This window comes from Sceloporus undulatus, chromosome 4 (genome assembly GCF_019175285.1).
Source record: "Sceloporus undulatus isolate JIND9_A2432 ecotype Alabama chromosome 4, SceUnd_v1.1, whole genome shotgun sequence".
Lineage (NCBI taxonomy): Eukaryota > Metazoa > Chordata > Lepidosauria > Squamata > Phrynosomatidae > Sceloporus > Sceloporus undulatus.
The window spans coordinates 53,461,491-53,472,895 of record NC_056525.1 but is presented as its reverse complement, the minus strand read 5'-3'; the positions used below and the strand labels follow the sequence as shown (position 1 = coordinate 53,472,895).

General features: G+C 38.4%; 1 protein-coding gene across 2 annotated transcripts in view; it reads left to right on the top strand.

Moving 5' to 3' along the window:
* Positions 1-801: 801 nt before the first annotated feature.
* Positions 802-11,405, top strand: part of CAMK1G (calcium/calmodulin dependent protein kinase IG) — an 80,498-nt gene continuing 69,894 nt past the window's right edge. The window contains exon 1 of one of the 2 annotated variants that reach the window (XM_042465413.1): positions 802-957. The gene's annotated coding sequence lies outside the window, so the exon portion shown is untranslated. The remainder of the gene's footprint in view (positions 958-11,405) is intronic. The other variant, XM_042465411.1, reaches the window with a different exon arrangement.

Here is an 11,405-nt window from a genome sequence, read left to right as displayed (position 1 = left end):
ACCACTGAGCAGAGTCTCTCCTGTATCCTCATCAAACATGCCTGTGATGATGACGAAACTAAGAAAAAACCTTCCCCTGCAGATCTTAAGACCCTGCTGGGTTCACATAGGGAGATGTGGTCTTTCAAATTGGAATGAAACCATATAACCAAGTTTTAGTAAACAAGACAGAACAATAAGCTCCAGTAGTCCCAGAGTATGGATAGAAAAGAATCTCATTGGATTTGACAGTCTCAATAAAAGTGGTCTCTTGACAATTGTCATGAAAAGCAATGTACCTCAGATTGAGAATTTCCACATTTGCATAGCTCATGGGATGTTTGCAGGGGCAATAAAATACAGAACAATGCATTTTAAAAGATGAAGGGCTAAAAGTGTGTAAACATGGAAGACAGATGCATCGGAAAACTGCACAAACCTCCATGCACATCTGCCCTTCCCATATATACCTAAGGAAGAAGGTAGGCTTCAGAAAAAATAATCACACCACAGCATGGAAGGTTGTAATATCCCTTGCCCTGAGCGAAACATGGCTTTTGCCACAGCAGCTAAAGCAAACCAATCCATAGGCAGAAAAGGAGCTCAACAAAATAATGAGCTTCTTATGAAAGTTGTTGGACATCATAGGAATCAGCTACAGTAAATCTAAGCATGCTGAAATACAAATCACTGACTGTTGTTATGTGGCTTGGAGTGCACTAATGGCAGGTCTTCTGGAAATGTAAAATGCCACTTGCATTCCTGTTTCAGAGGCACCCACAGAGAAAGGCTCTTTAGTCTTCATTCACTCCCCTTTAAGAGCTGCCTAGCTACTATCTCATGAAATAAGCCTCCTGAATCCCTCCCCTTTAATCTCATTTTATTGTTAGCACTGTGCCTGCCTTTAATCCCTGCAGACCTGTAGGAGCTGAGCAGGAGAGTCAGAGAACAGAAGTTGCTTCATTTTGGGGTCTTGGGGTAAGCTGATCTGATTTCCTTGACAACCCTATGTGTTTTGTGCTTATATTCTCCAAGGTATAAACAGCATCTAGTTCAGTCTGTTGTCAGACTCTTTAAAAGTAGATTTGATGTGATGTTTTCAGCCTAAACTTACAGCTTTACAGATTTTGTAGATTGTATAATACTTTCCCTGATACTTTATGTGGAAGAATTCCAACCAGGAGGATTGCCTGTGTTTAAGGGATAGTGTTACTCAGCAAACATTTGTATTTGAAAACTATTAGCAAGATTGATTTTGAAAAACCTTTTCAGTGAACTCAGACTAACATCTGATAGTTAATATATGGCTCACAATTTCCTTTCTAATTAGGGAACTGTTCTTTGCTGATGATTACCATCAGTAAAATAATTTGACTGGTGCTACACTGACTGTTAGCAGCATTATATTCCTTTAAAAAAGCAAATAGTTTGGATTACTTGTAGCATCTTTCTTTATGTCTGATGATATAATCAGAGGTTATCAAAGGAGGACAGTTCCTTAAGCACAATGTTGCTTTTCTGTTCATCTTAACTTTGACTCTCAACTATTATGTCCATATTTCTGCAGTTTTCCTAATGGATGTGTTCAGTGGCAGACTCTGTGAACAAATGTGCTGCTGAAGCTGTAAAATGTGAAAGCAGAACAAATTTTCTCCGGGAAATATTTATGCAAGGTCATAACACTTATTAGATAGTAATTGGCGACACATCATTCTTTGGATCGAAAAGAATAAAGCCAGTCTAGTTTACATATACTTGATGTCTAATGTTTGGGGGGGTGGGGGTGGGGGGGTTAATACTCCTAGGTTAAGCTTTAAATATTTCCACTTCTGTCTCTCTGCAAAACAAACACATCCTGGCTGAGATACAGACAGAGGCAGGAATTCAGAAGCTCTGGGTACTGTTGTTGTTAGGTGGTTTAAAAAGCATTAAAATAAATGTGTGATGCTTTTTACCTGCAAAGCGCTCTCCAGGGAGCTTTTTATTTTTATAGAGCAAAGTTTATGCACTCTATTTAAAGAGTAAACTGTGTTTTCTGGGCATTTAATATTATAAGGCGTATTACATAAATACCAAGGTGTCTATTTTTACTGTTATACGTAGCACTGGACAGCAATACAGGCCAAATTATTTTTTTTCTTTTGTCCCAAGAGAAGGATTTTATAGTACTTCTGTGTGTTTTATATTTCTTCTATGCTGTATTGTAGCAGTCAGTATTTACTACAACGATGTATAGCAGGTCAGGACTGTTATATCAATATGTCTCATTAAAAGACCTTGGAAAAGTTACTTTCCTGGACTACAACTCCCAGAATCCACCAGCACGGATTGTGTTGGCTTAGGAATACAATACAAAAAGTAACAGTTGCAATGTAAAAGGGGAACTTTTCAAAGCAAGGTTATTTAGGCTATAAGGGGGAGAGAAAGAAGTAGGCTTTCAATTCTACTTAGATCCCAGATGACCTGCTGAACTTTGTAACAGAAAAGTATCTAGTGCCAGAGCTTGCTCTTTGCTTCTTCCTTTATCCTTTTCTTTTTTGCAACTCTATTATATTATAAATTCTTTACAAGCCACCCTGAGAGATTTTTGGGGTTTTTTTTGGGGGGGGGGGGGTGATGAGTGAGATAAGCAAGAGTTGTTGTTGTTGTTGCTGTGTGCCTTCAAGTCATTTCTGACTTATGGCAACCCTAAGAGGCTGAGAATGTGTGACTTGATTAAGGTCACCCAGTGGGTTTCCTTGGCCAAGCAAGGATATGAAGCCTGGTTTCTAGAGTTGTAATCCAATGCTCAAACCACTATGCCTCATGGCAATAGATAAATAAAAAGAAACAAGCAAATAAAAATATATACTTTTGTAAATGTACAAAACCAGGGATGAGTAACCTTCCAGATGCTTTTGAACTGCAGCTTCCATAATCTCTCACTATTGGCTATGCCATCTAGAAGTGATGGAAGTTGTACTCAAAAACATCTGTAGGGTCATTGCTGGCCCCTTTGATTAAACAGATGACATTCCAATATAAATTATTTCAGTGAGAGCTTGAATCAGAGTGAACATTCACAGCCATGTCACAGTAATAGCTTTGCAAAATTGCATTGACATTACTACCAAGGGAGCTGCACGCCTGTCATTTAGCATCTCCGTGAACAGTTATCATACATACGTTAATGCTAAAGAGCTGTCTCAAGTCTGAATCAGCAAAGAGCTAGTAGTAGTTTGAGAGATTAATCAATACATTACTGTATTTATATGCTGCCACCCCCCCCCCCAAGAATGGGACTCAAAGAAGGTTCAGATAGACTAGAACTCTGGGTTACCAGGGTTCACATCCCTTGCTTGGTCATGAAAATCCCCTGAATGACTAAATCGTAATCTCTCAGCCTTAGACAAAGGCAATGACATACACAGAGAAATGTAAAGTACTGCATTTAGGGGGAAAAAATGAAATGCATAGATATAGGATGGGGGACACCTGGCCAAATGAGACTATATGTAAAAGGAATCTAGGAGTCCAAGTAGACCACAAGTTGAACATGAGTCAACAGTGTGATGTGGCAGCTAAAAAGGGCAATGCAATTCTAGGCTGCATCAATAGAAGTATAGTGTCCAGATCAAGGGAAGTAATAGTGCCACTCTATTCTGCCTTGGTCAGGCCTCAGCTAGAATATTGTGTCCAGTTCTGGGCACCACAATTCAAAAAGGATGTGGAGAAACTGGAGCATGTCCAAAGGAGGGCAACTAAAATAGTGAAAAACCTGGAAACCATGCCTTATGAGGAGAGACTTAGGGAGCTGGGTATGTTTAGCCTTGAGAAGAGACGGTTAAGAGGTGATATGATAGTCTTGTTTAAATATTTAAAGGGATGTCATATTGAGGATAGAGCAAGCTTGTTTTCTGCTGCTCCAGAGAATAGGATCAGGAACAATGGATGCAAGCTGCAGGAAAAGAGATCCCTCCTTAACAAGGAGGAACTTCTTGACAGTAAGAGCTGTTCAACAGTGGAACACACATCCTCAGAGAGTAGTGGAGTCTCCTCCTTTGGAGGTCTTTAAACAGAGATTGGATGGCCATTTGTCAAGGATGCTTTGATTGTGAGTTCCTGCATGGCAGGGGGGGTTGGACTGCATGGCCTTTGTGGTCTCTTCCAACTCTATGATTCTATGAAACCTACTCTGAAAAAATCTTCCCAAGAAAATCCTGTAATACAGGCACTATGAGTCAAAACTGAAATGATGCTGAGACCCCAAGCAGAAACACCAACAGGATCAGAGCAAAGATCATTATAAAAAGTTACTGTTCAGTGAATGGTAGGAAGGACTATGTTTTGACACTTGACATATGTATTTTGTACTTGGTGGGAGTACAAATGTCTAGGTTTGTTTTCAACCCTAAGAGCCTTCAACTGAATCCTGAGATGGTAGGAGAAACATATCCTTAGAGTACAAATGGATTGGCCCAGAAGTTGTACATCAATTTGTACTCTAAGTGTATGTTCCTCCTACAAGCCACCAGTCTTTTTGAACATAAAAAGGTGGATCCTTCTAATCCCAGCCACCTCCTGTTCTCACAGACTCACACAAGTTCAACTTTTTAAAGAACAGTAATGATATATTGTGTGGAACCTCAAAAGTGAATAGCCCATCCACCTAAACAGTGGTGTGCATCTCCTCTTCACAGATGTGCAAATAAAAAGAGCATTTGTCCTTGATTGGTTTTCCTCAAGGCACTCACAACAGAGGAAGAAAGGTGGTATCCAGAAAGGCCAGGATATTGGGGATTTCAGACTTCTGGGATATCATGTACAGTCATGGTTGCGCTCAGAAACACACACACACTTGGGCCCAAGACAGAAAAAGAAATAGATGGTTAGGCAACCATCCCCAGCCAATCACTGAGAGGAAGTTTTTTTTTAAAAAAATGGCTGGGATTTTTTTTTTTTTTAATTCAAGCAGTGTGAACAGTTTGGTGCTGTTTTTTCTTTACAGGTTAATTTTATTATATTGACCAACATTTGATTCAGGCATGAGTGAATGAGTGGGTTTGTGTTTTAATTTTTAAACACACACATACATACACACACACACACTGTGTGCATGTGTGTAGGCAGGTGCAAGGTGTCTAGGAGCTATATATGATGTCCTTCAGGATATCAACTGCAGGAGGATTATTTCACAACCTTGGGAAGGCAGGAAGTAATAGTTCCTATTTGTTTCCAATTTTAATAGTGTTAGTCTATAGTTTTCTGTTCTGTATGTCTGCTGCTGTGGATTGTGATGACCCTCCCCTCCTTTCCTTAAACATGCAGCTCCTGGGGCTTCTCTCATCCCTCTCTTCTGCCACATATTGAAGTGAAGGTTGGGAGAACCTGGTTCAGATGAGAGCTGCTTGATCAGAGCTTGTGTTACCATTCTCATTAGGAGAATCAGCAGGGAAGAAAAGAAAGACTAGAAACCACCAATGCAGATGACCTGGACTGTTCAGAGCTGGCACTGTTCCTTTTTCTTGCCCACAGTTTTCTCATTGCATGGAGGACCTGAAAGATGCTTTCTCCATCTTCTGACTGTAGTGTTAAAAATCTATTACACAAGTTTAATGGCTTAATGGTTTAATCACACTTGTTTAATAACCATTTAAAGCATTTTTAAAATGTATGTGGGATATCTCCATGTGTAAGACTGTATGTGAATAGGCATTACTCTTGGCTCCTCTTGTCACCTCTTGTTGTACCTGTATCCAGCACCCCAACTTTCAGGTATCACTGACCAAAACCAAATGGAACTTATAGACCTGCCACACTAAAATCCACCACAATTATCCCATGATTACTTCATTTTAGCTGGTCAGAGCAAACTGTGGAGGTAGGTCATTTTGTTGCTGCTGTTAAGCTGCTGAAAATCAGAAATCCTTGCAAATGTACTGCTAATCACCTGAAAAAAAATAATGTTTATTTTTTTAAAAAAAATATTGATCTTTAGAAAGTTTTTGGCTATACTGTACTCATTTTTGTTTGTAAGCTGCCTTGTGTAACAGTTTGGAGAAATAATGCAGGGTATAAAGGTGATGATGGTGATGGTGATGCTGCTGCTGATGATGATGATGATGATATGTTCTAACTTCTGCCTACTCCAGGTGTACATCATTCTTACTTTCTTGTTGTGGTTATGTGTCCTCAAGTCATTTCTGACTCATGGTGACCCTAAGGCAAACCTTTCTCAGGATTTTCTTGAAGGCCAAGAGAGTGTGACTTGCCTAAGGTCACCCAGTGGCTGAACAGGTATTTGAACCCTAGTCTCCAGTTGTAGTTCAGTGTTCAAACAATTACTCCATGCTGGCTGTCATACATTTACATTTACCTATACAGAAAAAGACTTCTCAAGTGTTTATTAAAAGGAAACAAGTGTTTATATCTCACATTTTTAAAAATATAATGTAACATTTTGACATAATAGTGATGTATTTACTGAGCCAGAGTGGTGTGGTGGTTTACACATTGGGCTATGTCTCTGGAGACCAGGGTTTGAATCCTCACTCAGCCATGGAAATCTGTTGAGTGATCACAAGAAAGCCGCAGTGTCTCATCCTCAGAAGAAGACAAAAGCAGCCTCCCTTTGCACAAATCTTGCAAGACAAAAGCAAAAAACAACAACCTTATAAATAGATTTGCCTTAGGGTCACCCTAAGTCAGAAACTGCTTGAAGACAGACAACAGCAAAATTTATGTTATGTTTTTGTACTGTTATTCTTATTGCTATAGTAAAGTAATAAAATTTACAGGTATACTTCAGTTAATGAAGTAAATATATTCCTGCCCATGACTGCTTTAACAGAAAATTTGGTATCAAAGCCAGAGATAACACTGATAGAATACAAATAGGCTTCTACACCAGAAAAAAAAGAAGAGTAGTTCAATATGTTTCAGCAAACATTTCATTTACAACTAACAATATGCATGTGTGATATGAAACAACCAGGTCGGTTAACCTTTCTATATAAAGATTTTTTTTTAAATTATTCTGATTCTTCTAAAAACCACATGAAGGCCACTTCTAAAATGAATACAGGGATTATATTTTTGTTCACCTACCTCCACTTTCCTTAATTTATTTATCATAGTAGCCAAACTTATAGATCTTGTTTTAACATACTGGTGGCAGCTGGTGAGGCAGACTTATTTGACTTCCATCTTTCTCTCTGTTTTGCTATTTGCACATGCGCAGCATGGAATTTTGGAGGCGTTCGTTGCTTACCTTGCCAGTTGGATGCAGGCACACACTGCTACAGTAGGATTGAACTGAATCCTACTTTTTCTCAGTTGAAACTTGTTTATTGCATTGAATCATGTTGAACTGCTCTTCTTTTTTGTGGTGGAGGAACCTAAACCTGTTCTTTCCATGTTATTTCTGCCTCTGGAGTCCTGGATAAATGAAATCAAAACACCTTCAGTCAAAAGGATGGACAAATAATGTCTTCATATTTTTTTTCAGCCTATACAGATGTTCACACGTTGTATAATGAAAATATTTGTGGGGAAAAGTATACAGAGAAGGCCTAGCCACAACACAGTATTTATGTAGAGTGGGCTGTCTTCAGCCCAGTATAGCTTGTATGTGTGTAGTGCTCTTTCCACATAATCCATGTTGATGAAAAGGAGAGGTACATAAAACTACACGCATGTTCAACTGTGCAGTATCACATTTCAAAGTGACATGCAATTGAAAATGCACAGGTTCTCTCAAAGTGCCATATGCTTACTGTACCCAGTTTGAAAATCTACATAGGTATATAACTTTTTTCAGAGCATTGGCAATAATATCATAGACACATCCTTTCCCATAGTGTGCTTTTCACTAATTTGTCAACTCATAGGTTTTTTTTCTATGGTTTTCAATCATTTGCAAGAGCTGTTTGGCCAGAGGACAACAGTATAACAAAAGAAATATGAGAACACTTCAGCTCACTTAAAATAATCTCCCAGAGAGTCGCAATGCTGCCAAACAGCATAAACCAGACCACATTTGTAAGAAAGAAAGAAAGAAGAAAAGATTGGCACAGGAAATGGTAACAGAAGCTGTACAAACTGGCATTATACACCAGCCTCAGGGCAGAGTGGGGGCACTGCATCTATGCCCCAACACTGCCCTTATGCTGCCATCATGCTGTGCACCTGACCGGTGCTCCTTTGGTGCTGTATCCAGATGATGCCACACCAAAAGGAGTGCCAGAAGGTGCTTCTTTTTATGGCTCCTTTTTGCACAGCAGAAATGCCAGATTGGGGCCATGGCATGTAGTTGCCATGGCCCCTATCCAGTGATGAAAGAAGTGGCTTCTGGCCACCCCTTAGGGATGGTCTGTTCAGCCCCTAAGATTCTTCCAAATAATAATAATATATATTTTTTAAATTTATATCCCGCCTCTTCCGTTTTGGGGATCAAGGTGGGTAACAGCAAAGTTTATACAATATACAACATGAATGAGTGGGTTTGTGTTTTATTTTTTATTTTTTAAAAAAATCACACACACACTGTGTGCATGTGTGTAGGCAGGTGCAAGGTGTCTAGGAGCTATCACATTCTACTCCATGCTTATTGTATTTGTAAGGTTCTTAAAGGGAACAATGTATCATAGGTGAAACTAATTAGGCTTCAGTACAATCCACTTTTGTTAACAGCTCTTCTAGTTCGTATATAATCACAGTGACTTCTTAGCTGCTCTCATGTCTTTGCTGTTTGTTACAGTGGCTTAATCTAGCTGGCTTTGGAGAGCTTAGCTTTCACATGGTGCACATGTGAGTTCATTGATCAGAAGGTGAAGCATGTTGACCAGAGGAGATGTCTGTTTATGTCTGTTTGCCTTATGCTGTCAGTTTGCTAGTCAGTGATCTGAGAACAGACTCCATGGTTTTCTGACTTTTCTGACATGGAGAAAAATGAAATCAAAGCAATATGGGATAAAGTTCTAAGCCATGAACATCAATGACACAAGCTAAAAGCTGCACTTTTCTGAAAGGCACTTTCTAGCTCTGTTTTCATATATGTTTAAAAGAAGAATATGATGGGGGAGGGGAATTTGGACCCTTTAATCTTTTGACATTGGTATAATACAACAGAGAAGAATTATAGGAAACCCCGCCACTGCTAGGCTTAAAAGCCAAATAGTAGATATGCACATTCTACATACATATTTTGGTGTATGTGTGTGTTATTGCATATGTATTCTTGAGCAGTGGTTTAATTACTGAGAATATTTTATTTTTATCCCCTGAATTCTTCAAATAATTTTCAGAATGTAATATTAAAAATTAGCTTAACCAATTTTACTTCATTGTGAATTACAGGAGACTGAACAATAAAGCATTACTTTTTATGACTGCTATAATTCACATATTGTAAATTATTGTTCTGTTTTCATTATTCAGTCAAAGAAAGGCTGAATACCAAGTTTTTACATCAGAAAAAGGCTCCAAGTTTTGACTAAACTGTTGCCATTCATAAATCTGCTCTTAGGATATTGATTGTCTTTGTAAATACTCATTTACGTGGGAGTATAGTCTCTCTGTATAGTACTGTATTCAATGAGGACTTTCAGGTAAATTTGGGGAGGGTAACTCTGTGGTACAACGTGCACTTGGTTAAAATAAGTTTATTGATATGTTTCTTCCATTAAAGGACATTAGCTAGCAAAGCTGGGAAGGTTCTTTTCTTGAGACCTGATGAGCTGTCACAAGGATATGCACTAGATTATAGAGACTAATTGGCTTAATCTCAGTAGAAAAGTTAATCATGTACTCCCATAGAAGTTGGACTTTTAAAAAAAAGCTAAACTGGCTAAACTAGAGTAGTAATTGGCAAATTGCAATTTTCAATCTTTTGCAATAGTTAAAGTTCAATAATTTTTGCCACTATAGAGAGGATCACGTTATACTTATTGGCCATGTAGCAGATAAAGATAAGGAGCCTTTCAGAGGGAAAAGCCAAAATGCAGTGCCACAATCATGCTTGAAGACAAAATGAGTCAATGCAAATTCTTAAGAGTTAGGAACTCAAACCTTCTGTCTCAATAGACAAATCTGTCTGATACAAAATAGCAGAGCAGTTATTTAGAAGTGATGGAAGATACCTGTTTATCATAATATGGTTTTCTTTACCTGTGTGTATTGTATTTTGTGTGTTTTGTTTTGTGACCAATCACTGGGTGGTAAACATTGGACAAAATCTTGAATTGGTTCTGTGGTATATAAAGCTCTACCAAGCAAATCTCCACCTCCAGACCCACACACAGCCTAATTTTCAGCTGCCTGATGCACAACCAAGATAGAAGGATCTGAGAGGATGCCATTTTGCTTGTGCATCCAGCTGTGCAAATGCAGTTAGATGCTCCTTGAGCATCCCCCTTTACTAAATGGCTATGGTGGGTGGGTGCACTGGTAACAGAAAAGTAGGATGTGTCACATGGGTGACATTATTTGAAGAACATAGTAAATACTTCCTTCTGCAATGACATCAAGAGGGCATACAGATGTAAGAGGAGTTTTTCACATATTACCATCAGGATTCTAGCCATAAATTCAATTTCCCTGTTGCCCAAATTTTTCAGGCATGTGTCTCAAAGAAAACAATTGTTTGTGAGAAAGCAAGTAGATTAATCACAGATAATATACATTTCCCTTAATTATTTTACCTTGCTTTTGCACAGCTCTGTGGCTGTACAAAATCTCCAGTTCTTTCTCTCCAGGTTATGAAGACATGGATGGATAAATGTCTGCACATAGTTACTGAAAAGCAAACCTATATATACCCCCATATCTCTACCAGAATCAAATTCTCTTTAAAAGATTTCCTTATTATTTCCATTCCCCTCTCTAGATCTCCACTTCAGCCTATCCATTGCCCAAGCATCACACCGAAGGTTTAAGTGCTCTTTTGATACTGTCACACAAAGTTTGGAAATGCTACTTTAAAAGTTAACTCTTTAGCGTCACTTTAAAGAAAGTAATACATTGCACTTGCACATTACTCACTATTTTAAAAGTTCCATATTGCATTGCATTACAGTAAAGTATGGCTGATAGTTTTTTTTAATCAAATAAAAAATAAAAACGGCCACAATTTCTTAAATATGGCCAACTCCCCAAAGTAATGGTTTCCAAAGGTTTTTTTTTAAAAAAAGCTCCTTTAACATCATTATCATTAAAACCATAATAAGGAGGATTATTATCAACTACTAAAAATATATTAAGTAATAATACTATGTTTAGTTAGTTACTTCCCAGCTGTGCTTCTGTCTGTACCTGGAATCTAGTGTCTGTCCTCCTCTAATGCACAAGCCACAGGGCCAACTTGGAATCAGTGTTGGATCACCAACTTTCTCCAGGATCACCACGTTCCCAATTATTACAGAGCTTGACTTTCTTTCCTGCTGCCAGTT